General features: G+C 40.7%; 1 long non-coding RNA gene across 1 annotated transcript; it reads left to right on the top strand.

Moving 5' to 3' along the window:
- Window positions 1-265: 265 nt before the first annotated feature.
- LOC120846773 lies at window positions 266-10,909 on the top strand. The gene is made up of 5 exons (XR_005717103.1): window positions 266-344; window positions 2,510-2,539; window positions 5,010-5,042; window positions 9,762-9,800; window positions 10,878-10,909. It is a non-coding gene; the product is annotated as an uncharacterized LOC120846773 (long non-coding RNA).
- The last annotated feature ends 3,118 nt before the right edge of the window (window positions 10,910-14,027 follow it).

Raw genomic sequence — 14,027 nt, 5'->3', positions numbered from 1 at the left:
CAAAGCAAAGGATCAAAATCCTCTTTGTTCATCTCAAACAATCCTTGCAACGACGAATGCAGAAACAATTGCCAACAGGATGACTCGAGGAAAAAAATATTTCTTTTTGTCTTTTCGTTTTAGTAGACACGTTCAGAAAACAATGTTCGTATGCGTCATTGAATTTGCGTCAATATTAAAAACAAAAATGTGAAAAACAAACAACCCCTTGCTCTCGGAGCACTATATAAACCCGTACCGAAATATGTATCGGCATAGTCGACATCTACCGTCCAAGATGAAGGCAACTCTCGTAGCCTTTTGCTTCCTCGCTGCAGTAACTTTCTGCATGGGAAACACGTATGGTAAGGCCATGATTTTTCAGCGTTATACTTTGTTTCTTGCGATCTTAAAAATATCTTTGCTCGGAATTAACCTCCTTTATTTTACGCAAACGCATTGCGCTTCAGTGTTTTTTTTTATATGTGGACTTTATACGAGATGCAAGAGACAATGAATTATGTCTTATTACTACGTCAAATCAACTACGACTACTCCTAGTCCGCTGCACTTTGTTATTGCACAATCTGCTTAAAGACAAGAAACTTTTTTTTTTTTTCACAAATGTAAAATATATACAACAAAACAAAACTACTATGTAATACCAGCCGCCTTGTGGGCACTTCTCGTAGTCCATCAGAAAAGACAAAAAATTCGTGAAATAATGTTAGCGCTAATTAGAGATGTTAATCTGCTTTCGGACTTGGAGGGCTTGGTCACTACAGTGATGCTGAGAGCCTGAGATCCTCCACTAACATCGCAAAAACTATATAGAAGCATGACACCTCTCAAATCTTTCAGAATCAAAGAGCCTCCGTTAGTCATCGAACATGTATTTCTTCGCTGAAAAATGCGCATCATAGGGAAGCATTTTGATGCGCAAGGTTAAATTCACTGGCTGTCGACGCTGTAGATCAAAGCAAAACATGACATGTTAAGTCCCTAAATTGATCGAAATATGGTAGTACGCTTGGATCAGAGCTTAGTAATTCCCTTGTCTTTCATTGTTGTAGTTACCTTAAAACAATGTAAGCTAAAGTAGATTAAAAGTTTACAAATGTATGTTTTATTTTAACACCAATTACAATTACGGGTTCAAGCAAACCACTCAAGTGTCAAAAGATATAAAGTTTAGATAACTGCTCTTCAGAATTAAAACTTTTCAGTAGCACCATACAGAGTACTCCATGTAACTTGAGCCAAGGTTGAAAAATATTTTGCGGAATTTTAGGACGACCAAAATGAGCGAATAATTTTGTTAATTGTCTGGAGCAAGTCAGGATATTTTTTTTGTATTTCGCACAATTGATAATTAATGAAGATTAATTAATTATACTGAAAAAGGATTAATATAGAGCAAAAAGGCCCAATGTCAAAGTTGTAGCGCGACCTCAGAAATATCCAACTCAGTGATTTTTATAAAGAAACCTTAACACTTTTTTTATGGGCATCAAAAATAATTTGCGGATTATGAAAAAAAGAATGTGACTTTGCGCATGTGCACCTTGTATTGCAGCGCTCTGCTTATTCGGAGCTCTATACAAATTCGTTTTTTTTTTTTTAATAATTTGGGCACTAATTTCAAGCCCGGAAAAAGGAACCGCTTTAGAGGTTTCTTAATAAAAACACTTAATTGGACGTTTCTCAGTGCCCTCTACAACAATGTCATTGAAAATTTTGCTCTAAATTAAATATTTCAACGTTCATTAATTAACCTGAAGTAATGAGTTAATAGGGCAAAGCACAAACATAGCCTGAGTTGCTCCAAACAAATAATGGACTTATTCGTTTGGTTTCGCCTTTCTGAAATGTACCAAAATTTTCTTAAACCTTGCCTAACTTTACGTGGAATACTCTGTATATTCCGGTATTCCCATTTTGCTTCCTACTCACACCATAAATAGCCTTGCATAAATCAGATACATTTCATTGGTCTGTTCGTGGGTCACGCATTAGATATTAAACCACCAAAAAAAAACGGCACTAAACAAGAGCTAATATTACTTCGTTTATTACTGTGAAGGTTCCAAAGAATTCAGCAATTTATGACAAATAATAAAAACTGGCATGTAGAAAAAATTATGTGAACGCAGGGTGAATGAATTTATGCTATTATGGTTTCCGGACATTGCAAGTTGCATATTTGTTAAACTATTTTTCGACTAAGAATGTAAGCCGACTGGTTTAATTCACGACATAAGGACGTCATGATAGCTCCCCTAGCATGATATCCTTATGATTGTGGTTGCTCTTTAACCGAGCAACCACAAGTCGCTAGCCTAGGGTTTATTGATAACCAATCTATCAGAACTCGGTCGATGAGAAGATTAGTTATAAAATAATGCGTGTCCATCTCACATATATCTAAGAATATTACTCGGATTTCCAAATTCTAGATTTGATAAATTGAATAAAAAATACGTTTTTTTAACATTTATTATATATTGTGTCTGTGCCTGTGCACTCCCAGGAAGCCCCACGCCCTGCCCGAGTCCGCCCGGTAAGTAAAGTTTAACAAATAATTATTAACACACAAAAAAAATAAAAAACGCTTATGTAGCATTACCCGCCTTGATGGCTCTTCACGACCAACCATCACGAAAGCACGAATTTTGACGCGATACTTAGGCAGGCTGACATTGCTATACTTCAATGTTCGGGGGCTTTGTTGACTACAGTGACACTAGAAGAATGGTATTCTTAAATAACACAAGGAAAGGGTGAAAGAACAAAGCACTAAAATGAACTTCGCCTCCTAAAAACGCTGTTCGTAGCGGAGCGCCGAAATGTTCGTTGAACGCTGCAAATCAGGCTGAAATATTTTAGGTGCAATTCGAAGACAGCAGTACAGTAGAAAATTCAAGAGGGAGAGGAGGGAGAGGAACGCATGATCACGCCCCCCCCCCCCTTCTCTCTCTCCCCCCCCCCCCCCCCCCCCCCAGACCGCCGATGGGCGATTTTTTTATGGAGAGGCGTACGTTATATTGAGTCGGACAAGCCATGAGGATTTTAAAAATATCTATTAGATGTTAAAATATATTTGTTTAATGTTAGCAGCTTTATCAAATACTATGCCTCTTGAAGCGCTATTATCACTGACCTATTAGTAGCTTTGTTTGCACCTTATATGAACCTTCTATATAACCGCACTTACTTCAGTGATGTACTCGAGAGTGCATATTAAATATAAAATTACCTACTGGAAAAAGTGGCAACCCAGGGCGGTATTGAAATTCCTCTACCAGTGTGCTGCTTTCAGTGAATTGAGCGTCTCTACTACTTTAATTTGTCGCTAATATAATACAATATAAAAAAATACTGACTCATAGAAAACATCGTCTGTGATCCGACGTTGAGTGTATAATTGGTATAATGATTGCATATTTTCTGGAGATTGCGAGCAATATATCTATAACTATTTTGGGAATAATTAATCAAACCGAGTACTTAATTTAGCATTTCTTTAAAATATCCGAGACTAGGGCGAGAAAATTATGTAACATCAAAACGTGGAAGATAGTGATAGGAAGACAACGTCTCGAACACAGCTAAAAGGTTTATTTAGTTCTCTCTCCTGTAAACCCCAACTCCCAAGGTCGCCAGCCTCCGCACACAGAGCCTGCACTTCATTAAGGACACAGACACCGTGAAGACCCGCAAAAAAAAAAAAAAAACATTAGGCAACGCATGTATCTTCCTCGACCCTGTGGGAGATACATGTGCATCCTAACGTTTAATTTTCCTAACTTTAATTTTAATTCCGCACTCTCCAGAGACTGGAGTGTGCGGAAGCTGGCGACCTTGAGAGGGGGGGATATAGGAGAGATAACTGAATAAACCTTTTAGCTGTGTTTGAGACGTTGTCTTTTTATCATTTTCCCTTTCTCCTCCAGGTTTTGATGCTACGTAGTTTTCTCATCCCCGTCTTGGGTAATTTAAAGAAATGGCAATGCTACACCAGCCAACCTGCGCTCTCACTGTTATTACTTAATTTACCCTGGGATGACATGTGAACAAGCGACCCCAAGATTGTTTATTATTAAGATAATTATTGCGGTCAATATTTAGCCACATCGCACTGATAAATAATGTTGAAGGGTAATGCAAAACCCATGCCTGCGGATTCCCCTGATCCCAGCAGAGTTTATCGTGTTGACTTCATTAGGTCAAAGAACAGTGAGTCTAAGTTGGTGTCAGAGTTTTGTAGCTGATCTCTTAAAACGCCGCAAATTAATGTAGTACAAAGTCGAGAAAAGCAGAATGTCGGAAATGGCACAATCCAAACCCCGATAAAAGAAGAAATGAAATAATGGGTTTAGGTTATTATGTTTCCTAAACCTAACCAGCTCGCCTACATGCTTTCGTTCCTTGTATCACAAATGATTTCCTTTAAACTCTGATAGTATTCTGTGGCTTAAACCCATGTCGTTGGGGTTAATACCTTCTTAAAATACTATGCATTTCAGTATTTTCGTGCCTCTAATAGCCTATATATATAATCGGTGTAAGAGCGGGTCGCACATTAAATCTTAGACCACAGAGAGAAAAAAGCCAAAACCAAGAGCGGGTGTCAACTTTTTTTATCACGGTGCAGATGCCACTGATTTGAGAGTGCCTACTGCTTTAATGTGTCGGCAATGTTTATCAAATGATAATAATGGCTCGTCAGAAACATTATACGTGACTCCAGGTTCTTGTAAATTACAAATGGTTTCTAGTTATTGCAAAGTACATATTTATCAATAATATATTGGGAATAACAAAGGAAGCCAAGGTTTTAAATAGGTCACTGTGACGAGCAACCCCAAGTTGGGGAATCATTAACAATTTTATTGGAAAGTTCAACGGGACATTCTTATTATTGTTTGCCAATAATCATCTGATTATCGTATTCTTCAATTTTTAGATATATACAAATGAACTTAATATTATACTGCTTAACACACGTACGTTTGTGTTTATTCCAACAGGACAACCTTGCACGTCCGGAGAAGGCCCGCAGGGTGAGTTATGTTGAACAAAAAACTTGTAACAGAAGATAAAAACTTGTATGTAACAACAGCCGTCATGCCAGATATTCATGACCAAGCATCAGAAGGCAGCAGACAGTGACGCCAGGTTTAAAGAGGTTTATGTTATTATGCTTCCGGATTCGGAGGTTTTTTTTCACTACTGTGAAGCTAGAAGAGTGCGATTCTAAACTACATACCGAAAATGTGAAGCATGAGGCAAACATGATCTTCGAGATTGCATATACTGTATTGTAATCCAGCGTAGAATGTTTCGATGAACACTTTAAATTGGGTTGAACAATTTTGAGCTTTCTGTGATACGAAAAGCCCCCACCTGCGCATGCCCCAGATCCAAGAACATACAAATTGTGTCACCAGCGAAAAAGAATGTATACTTTTTAAAGCGCTTGAAACAAATAAGCTATTCTTTGAGATAGTGTTTTCGACCGCGGAGGAATTTAGGGTAACCGTGTAAACAGATAATTAGAAAATTAATTCACTAAGCTTCCTAATGCTCATCTTAGCTGGTGCATTTCAGTAAAAAGAATCGTTGCCCGTCTTGAAAATATGCCGCAACTAACTCCTGCTCGCCACTATGCTTTAGTAAATTTAAGACGTGAGGAGGCGTGAAACCGAAACTAAACGTAACTGAACAGCGGCGTAAGTTCAACCCGGAAGCAACGTCAGTCTGCGAAGTGGTCCTATGTAGCGGGTCATTGAAAGTAGATAATCGCCCCGTCGCTGTAGAAAAAGCGCACCCTGCCCTCCTATTTCCTCGAGCACTCAGCTTTCAGCGCTATCTGCCCCTTAGTTTGGGTATGACGGACCCTAGTGACCGCCTAAGTTCGTCAGAGTACAACGCGAACCAGATTTAAGTAATCATAACTCAACAACAGCTGTAATATATTTTGACAACCGGCAGCCAACTTCAAGTTAAAATGTGTCAGTTCATCTGCCCAAAAGTAATCAGTACATCTTCGGTAATTATGTTTCCGCCATCACTTTACCCTTTATGCCTGGCATCTACCTCGGCAGAGGACGTTATTCTGAAGGAGACAATTGCTTACTTCAGATGCCCTTTTTTAAGCCTTCCTAGTAGGAGAAATACTCTTTATATCTGTATCCTGTTTAACCCATGGCCACTCAAACGCGGAGGTTCGAGTCAAGAAGATTTGTAGCTACTGCGGCTAGTGCGATTATAGTTACCCTTGAAAAATCACGGTACCAAATATTGTAAAATTTGTATATTTTAATATTGATGACGTTAATTTTTACCCCATCAATCAAGTACTGAAAAATATCAGGGTAATGTTAACCGGTCCATAAAATACGCCATTTTGTGCTATTTTCCCCAATCGGGTAAATCTTATTTTCAATATAAGGAGCTTCATTTGCGACACAAAACACTTCTTTTAGAGCGCAGCTCTTAGGGGCCCGTTCCCGGCTTGAGCGGCGTCGCCGTCGGCGTCGGCGTCGCCGTCGCCGTCGCCGTCGGCGTCGGTGTAACCGCAACCCTCGTAACCCTTGTGAGGGTTACGAGGGTTAATCTCATGAGGGTTACCCTCACGAGGATCACGAGGGCCACGAGGGTTACTTACCCTCGTAACCCTCACGAGGGTTACGAGGGTTAGTTACCCTCAAAAGGGTTACCTTCACGAGGGTTACCCTCACGAGGGTTACTTACCCTTGTAACCCTCACGAGGGTTACGAGGGTTAGTAACCCTCGTGAGGGTAACCCTCGTGAAGGTAACCCTTTTGAGGGTTACGAGGGTTAGTAACCCTCGTGAGGGTAACCTTCACGAGGGTTACCCTCACGAGGGTCACGAGGGTTATGAGAGTTACCCTCACGAGGGTTACTCACCCTCGTAACCCTCACGAGAGTTACGAGGGTTAGTTACCCTCACGAGGGTCACGAGGGTTATGAGAGTTACCCTTACGAGGGTCACGAGAGTTACCCTCACGAGGGTCACGAGAGTTGCCCTCACAAGGGTTACTAGGGTTACCCTCACGAGGGTCACGATGGTTACCCAGGTCGTGACCCCCCCTGGGGTCACGTGACCTGGGGATACCCCCCGAGGTCACGTGACCCCCCGTTGACGTCATAGGCACTGATGACGTCGTCAGTGACGTCACTGATGACGTCACCGGCATCCGCATCGTCATCGTCATCATCACTGATGACGTCATTAGTGACGTCACTGATGACGTCACCGGCATCCGCATCGTCATCATCATCACTGATGGCATCATCAGTGACGCTACTGATGACGTCATCGGTATCGTCACGTGGCCCCAGGTCACGTGACCCCCCGACGTCACGTGACGCCCCAAGGTCACGTGACTCCCACAAGGTCACGTGACCCACAAGGTCACGTGACCCCCAAGGTCACGTGACCCCCCGCCCCCCGAGGTCACTTGACCCACCCCCCAGTACCCTTCCCTCCTCCTCCTCAAGAGCTGCGCTCTAATTCGGCGTTACAGGGAGTTGTAAACGGCTTTCATTTTTTAACCACACTTACTTCAGTGGGATACACGGGAGTGTACATGACGTTTGAAATTACCTACCAAAAAGCAGGAACAAAGATCGTCTGTGAAACTCTCGTACCAGTTTGCTTGTGTCCGTGTACTACATCAATATGTCGTCAATATAATATCACATTATAAAAAAATGGCTTATAACAGGCATCACCTGTGACCCGAAGCTGGTTGCATAATTGTTTCGTGGTTTGTAGTCATGTTTATTTATTTATTTATTTCCCCTCGAGGCCTGATTTCTGAGGTATTATAGAGGGGAGTAGATTACATTTCATAACATATTACAACATTGTTCAGTTATTAATATAGACAAATAAGAGGCTCCTAATCATACAATAAGCTCTAAGGCGCTCTTAAAGAGATTGTGGTCTTCGATGGCCGCCGTAGGTGTGGAAAGGCGATTCCACTCATCTGATGTGTGTGGATAAAAGGACTGAAAAAAAAAAAGTTACTTTTGCAGTGTGGAATTCCAGCCTTAAGAGCATTATCCAACCTGAATGAGATATACCAAACAGGTAAACTAAAATCGTGGTACAGATATGGGTGATGAAAGAGCTTGTGAAATAGACATAGTCAAAATAATTTACTGCGAGATGCTTGAGTTGGTAGGTTGAGGCTATATGTCATTGAGCTTATGCTGGCAGTTCTGTTATAGTTAGATAGGATAAAATGAACTGAATTATTTTGAACCATTTCAAGTGAACCTATTAAGTTTTCTTTGTAAGGATCCCACACAGATGAAGCATATACAAGTTTTGAACGGATTAGTGTTTTATATTACAAGCGATTTAAGGACGAATGGGCTTTTGATAAGTTACGTCGGATGTATCAAATTATTCGCTTAGCGTTGTTGATAACATACGAGATATGAGCGGTCCCGGTGAGATCGGCTGTAATGTGAATACCTACGTTTTTGTAAGAAGTGACGGCATCAAGGGTATTTTGATTTAGAAAGTAGGTGGGAAAACTATTAATTTTTCTAGATACGCGCATATATTTGCATTTATTAGCGTTTAGGTTCATCAACCATGCTTTTCACCACTCAGAGATGGTATTAAGGTTCGACTGAAGGTGAATTATATCGTCATCACAAGTTATTTCACAAAAAATTACGCAGTCATCGGCAAACAAGAGAATTTTAGAAGAAACGCAAGAATTAGGTAGATCATTTGTGTAGATAAGGAAAAGGAGAGGACCAAAAGCAGAACCCTGTGGCACACCGGAGTGAACACCAGTTGACTGCGAGTTAGAGTTGTTAGCTGAAACAAACTGTGAACGGTTAAGAAGAAAACATTCAATCCATGCGAGAAGGTTGTGAAATAGGTTCAGTTGGTGTAGTTTATATAGTAAGAGTTTGTGGCATACCCTATCAAATGCTTTAGAGAAGTCTAAAATAATGCAATCGGCAAATGAAGAATGGTCAAGAATCAGGTTTAGTTTATGCGTACATGATACTAATTGAGTTTCACTGGATTAAGTTTTGCGGAAGTCATGGTGTGAAGGTGTGAAAAAGCAGTTTGACTCAAGAAATGTAACGAGATGCGAAAACCGAATGTGCTCAAGAAGTTTACAAGGAATGCTGGTTAACGAAATGGGTCGGTAATTGAAAGGAGAAAACTTGCTGGCTGATTTTTGAAATGGAATCACCTATCCGACCTTCCATTCACCAGGGAGATAACCGTTGTGAAGTGACTGCTGAAAAATCTTCGAAAGTATTATAGAAGAATAGGCACTTTTACTTTTCAGAGACTTGGGATTAATTGAATCGCATCCAGGAGACGAAGATGGTTTAAGTGATCTAATGAGGCTTTCTATACCAATATGTTAAATGAGTATCGGAGACATCACAAGATAGCCAAAGCCACAAGTATCGGGTATCGGGACACCTGAAGTTACAAAAAAGTTGCATGAAAATACTTTATTCAGCACCAATGCACATTGGCGAGAAGGAATAATGCTTCCGGTGCTGTAAACTAAAGTGATCGTATCCTCATGTTTTGCTTGTATAACACGCCAAAATGTTGACAGACATGTCAAGAATGTCCTGTTAATAACCGGAGTGCAAAGTGGCTAAAAATTGGCTTTTTAAAAAGCCAATTGTTACCAACATTGCATTTATTATCATTTTTAGCCATTCATTAAGAACCTTCTCTGTGTGTGTTTGTGTATCCATAGGACCCTCCCAAAACCAACAGCCCTCCCCACAACCCCCAAGTAAGTAAAATTCAATTCATGCCCAGCGATAAACGAAAGCTAAGAGTGATACTAGCCGCCTCGTCGGCTGTTTGTGACCGTGCATCAGAAAGCCAACAATTTGTGAGGCGATATTTGTGCAGAACGATTTAGAGAGGCTCAACTAGTAATCGAAAGTCTAATTTTTAGCATTACATTGGAAATCATACTGAAACATTTCCAGCAATAATGCAAAACCCTGGCCTGCGGATGCCCCAGATTCAAGCAAAGTGCAACGTGTTGACTTCATTGGGCTACAAAAATGTTCAGCAATGTTCGAGTCGGAGCTTTGTAGCTGCCTGATGTCCAGTTGTTAGCTGGACATCAGCTTTCACTCTCGAAGCGCCGCAAAAGAGCGTATAAGTAGATCCAGGAAAATTTCAACTATCCCAAATATTGTGTTATTTTAATGCTGAGACATTCATTTCTTTAAACATATCAATTGAGGGATAACAGACTCTAGGCTAATGTTTACCACTCCCTATAATCAAACACGGTTATCTTTTGCTATTTTTGCTGATGAATAGCTTGCTCTGCGAGCATCGCAGCAGGCATCTTTCATTAAAACACACATTTTTATTGTCGGGTGCACCTTGCACATTAAATCAGCTAAAAACCAACATTTAGAGGGTCTACTATTCTTGAACTAGTGTACACGGTTGCTAATGAACTCAAGGTGCCTAACTTTCAAAAATAATGTAAATGTACAAAAAACTGTATACACGCCAATATTGCCTGTAATTAACCGCATAGTATGGTGAGGTAAGCTATCTGGTCATTTAAAGTTGTGTACCTACTAAAACAAAAATATATTGAAAATAAATATTAAACCTGCTGGTTAATAGACGTTATAACGCGGCCATTTTGGCGATGAACCCAAAGTAAGATGATCATCATCAGGGTAATTGCAAAGTTAACTCGGCCAACTCGCAAATATTTATTGATGTGACTCCGATCATCACATTCTACTTTTTCATAGAAAACTTTTAACAAATAAAATCAAAACAAACGTTCTTTATACTGATTTTCACTCCTATCTGTGTGTTTGCTTTCCCACAGGAGACAACAGCGCGCCCGGCAGAAGTAAGTAAAGCGCACGAGCACTTAAGAAAACCTTCCCTCTGATACTATAGCCATGGACAGAATCAAAAGGGCAGGGAGCAGTCTACAGTGCGAGCTTCCTTTCTTCAATCATAGTTCGGCGTCTCGCGTGCCAATATCATGCAAGCGGAGCGAAAGCACGACGGAAGGCAATCAGGGCGTGCTGGAGGCGCCCTGCCGTTCATACATTGTCAGTGACTGCAGTCGACATGTGGGCTGTGTATGACCGTTCATCAGGCAAAAAAAAAAGGCGTCCTGTTATGTTTATACTAAATGCGTGTGTTTAAAATATAGTTCAAGAGTTTTGAACTATGCCTCTGTTGCGAAACTATTTGGTCACTGTGGTCCCCCTGTCTGGCTTCGATATTTGCCCAGCATTTCACATCTATAAAACGAAATAAAATACTAGCTCGCCCATTCAGTTTCAATGAGAATGCGGAAGTATTCGGACACCTAATTGTTTGGTTTTTACTGAAATCAGGCTCTTTTCTGTTGTATAATAACTCCGGCCTCCGGGTGCTCCAAAGAGATCGCAATATGACATGGCGAGTTCAGTAAGCAATAGGTATATGGCGATACCGTTGTGAGGCATTCTTTTTCACTGTTATCGCTAATTTTGAAACTGAGCATATAAATATAAAATATACTCGCAAAAAGCAATTTAGTCCGTGTTAAGTGTGTGCTATATTTAGTGTTCTGTATTTTCGGATAAATGCGAAAACGATCGGAAAAACACTAGCCAGTAAAGGTTGTGTGAATTAGGATTTATAAAAAAAAAAATCGAGGTCATGAGGGAAAAAAATAGTGTGTTTTACAACTGAATTTTTATAATAGCTGAGGATCAGTGATTCTTGGGAGAGGCCATTTCAGCTTCCGTTCAAATTTTAGATTACTGAAAAAAGACGGTTTGCTTTTCCTCTCATCAAGATTGATTCAGCGCCTCTTAGTCACAACAAATGCAATTGTCTAGACTTCCAGCTTGAACCATAACATCTGTGGCTCTTAGAGGATGGAGTATTTCGAAAGCAGTGAAAGCCAGGAACCCATATCATTCAATGCATGTGAATGGAAGCTTACGACTACGTCCAGGAGTTTAGTTATTTCAAAGTATCAACAGTTGTTGAGGCAGCACTTCATTGCGATAATTGTCGTAGTTAGCTTTCAAACTGGCATGGATGCCACAGTGCCAATTGCCGCTGAAGAAGGACATTTTGATACAAGTAGGCCCTGGTAAATTTAACGTAGATTTGTGGCGGGACAATTACATTTTTATTTGTGTTTAAAAAAATGAGTACATAGTGAAATAATGTTTGCATTTCAGAGATTTACAAATCTAGCAGGAATAAACTTCAATAATTTCGAATGTTCAGCGGAGATTAAACTCTGAGAAACCCCTGAAACATATGCAATTAATTCAGATCGGTACTTGTTGAAGTCGAGGAGATAGTGAGGTAAACCTGAATTGAATAAGCCGTTATAAATGACAGGTTTTCCATCATCTAGAAAAGTGCGGCTGTGCTTGTATAGAGGACCAATGATATTCGCGAGTTTAAGAGTTAAGTTCTGAATATAAGGATCCCATGACATATGTTCGTGAAAAATCACGCCTAAAGATTTAACGGTAGTTACGAATTTAAACTCAGTTCAATATTAATTTTGCTGCGGCATGACACACCGTACCGTTGGATTGGAAACAACTGATTTTGTTTGAATTTCTTTTATTAATAAATAATTTCAGGCAGTTCACCTGTGAAAAATTAAAAAAAAAGATTTAATCAGAAAGCAGCTTATCAATATTACTATTTAAAAACAACTACTATCATGACCGTAAACTACAAATACAGTATTACTTGCAATAGTAAATATGTATTTAATAAACAGGTTAAACGACAATGGTTCTAATAATAGTATTGTTATCTCGGAGCTGGTGATTGATAGAGTTTTATGCATTGTTATCCAGGAGATGGTGAATGATCGCTTCTGAAGCTGGAATGTATGTTGTATAGTTAAGTCAACGTTTCACTTTCAGAGTGACCTGTTGGCGGTGGCCCCCAGAGACCTGCGACGGCGGAAAGAATATTTTCGTGGCGCTCCAAATTCTCTGAATAAAACTCTGCATTATAAAACCCATCTCGCAATGTTATTTATTTTCTCCTTACTACATTTTGTGTATGTAAATCTTCATATTCAATTTTTTTGGTATTATTATTATTACTGTTATTTTGAATTGTGTCACTCTCTCCCGAAACTTAATTTCTGTCACAAATTTACCCGTAAGCGACGCCTGCCGATTGGTCAAATAAGTCAAGCGAAAACATTAACGAATAGGTTAATTATGACTACATCCACCGTTATAGGTATAAAACCGGATTCGTTTAGGTTTTCTGCTTTGGCGGTTGCACAGTGCCAATCACCGGTTTAGCGTTTCCCAAAAACCGGAAAAATACGCTTAAAAAATGAAACACGTTTACAACTCCCTGTAACGCCGAATTAGAGCGCAGCTCCTGAGGAAGAGGAGGGGAAGGTACGGAGGGGACGGTATACCAGTCCTCCTCATCCGTACCTTCTCCTCCTCCCTCCTCATCTACTCCTCCCGTTTTCGTCGCCTCGCCCCCCTCTTCTCCTGCCTCTCCCTCCTCCCCCTCCTCCCTCCCGCGCGGTGCATTATGGGATGTTTCCCATAATGCACCGCGCGGTTACGCGGACGGCGACGCGGACGCGTCACGCCGATGCGTTACGCCGACGCGTTAAGGTTACGGCGACGCCGACGCGTCACGCCGATGCGTTACGCGGACGCGTTACGCCGACGCGTTACGGTTACGGCTACGCCGACGCGTCACGCCGATGCGTTACGCCGACGTATTACGGTTACGCCGACGCGTCACGCCAATACGCTACGCCGACGCGTTACGGTTTTGGCGACGCCGATGCGTCACGCCGACGCCGACGGCGACGGCGACGCCGCTCAAGCCGGAAACGGGCGCCTAAGAGCTGCGCTGTAAAACAATAATAAATATGCGTAAAAACCTGTTGTTGATTATTTTTACACTACATTAGTTTAAAACGAAGTTGTTTGTTATATGTCTGCACAATGGAAATAAATACCGA

Source organism: Ixodes scapularis, unplaced genomic scaffold (genome assembly GCF_016920785.2).
Source record: "Ixodes scapularis isolate PalLabHiFi unplaced genomic scaffold, ASM1692078v2 PGA_scaffold10__122_contigs__length_95168666, whole genome shotgun sequence".
NCBI classification, from domain to species: Eukaryota; Metazoa; Arthropoda; class Arachnida; order Ixodida; family Ixodidae; genus Ixodes; species Ixodes scapularis.
Note: the sequence above shows the minus strand (reverse complement) of the source record. Positions and strands in the feature narration are given on the sequence as shown.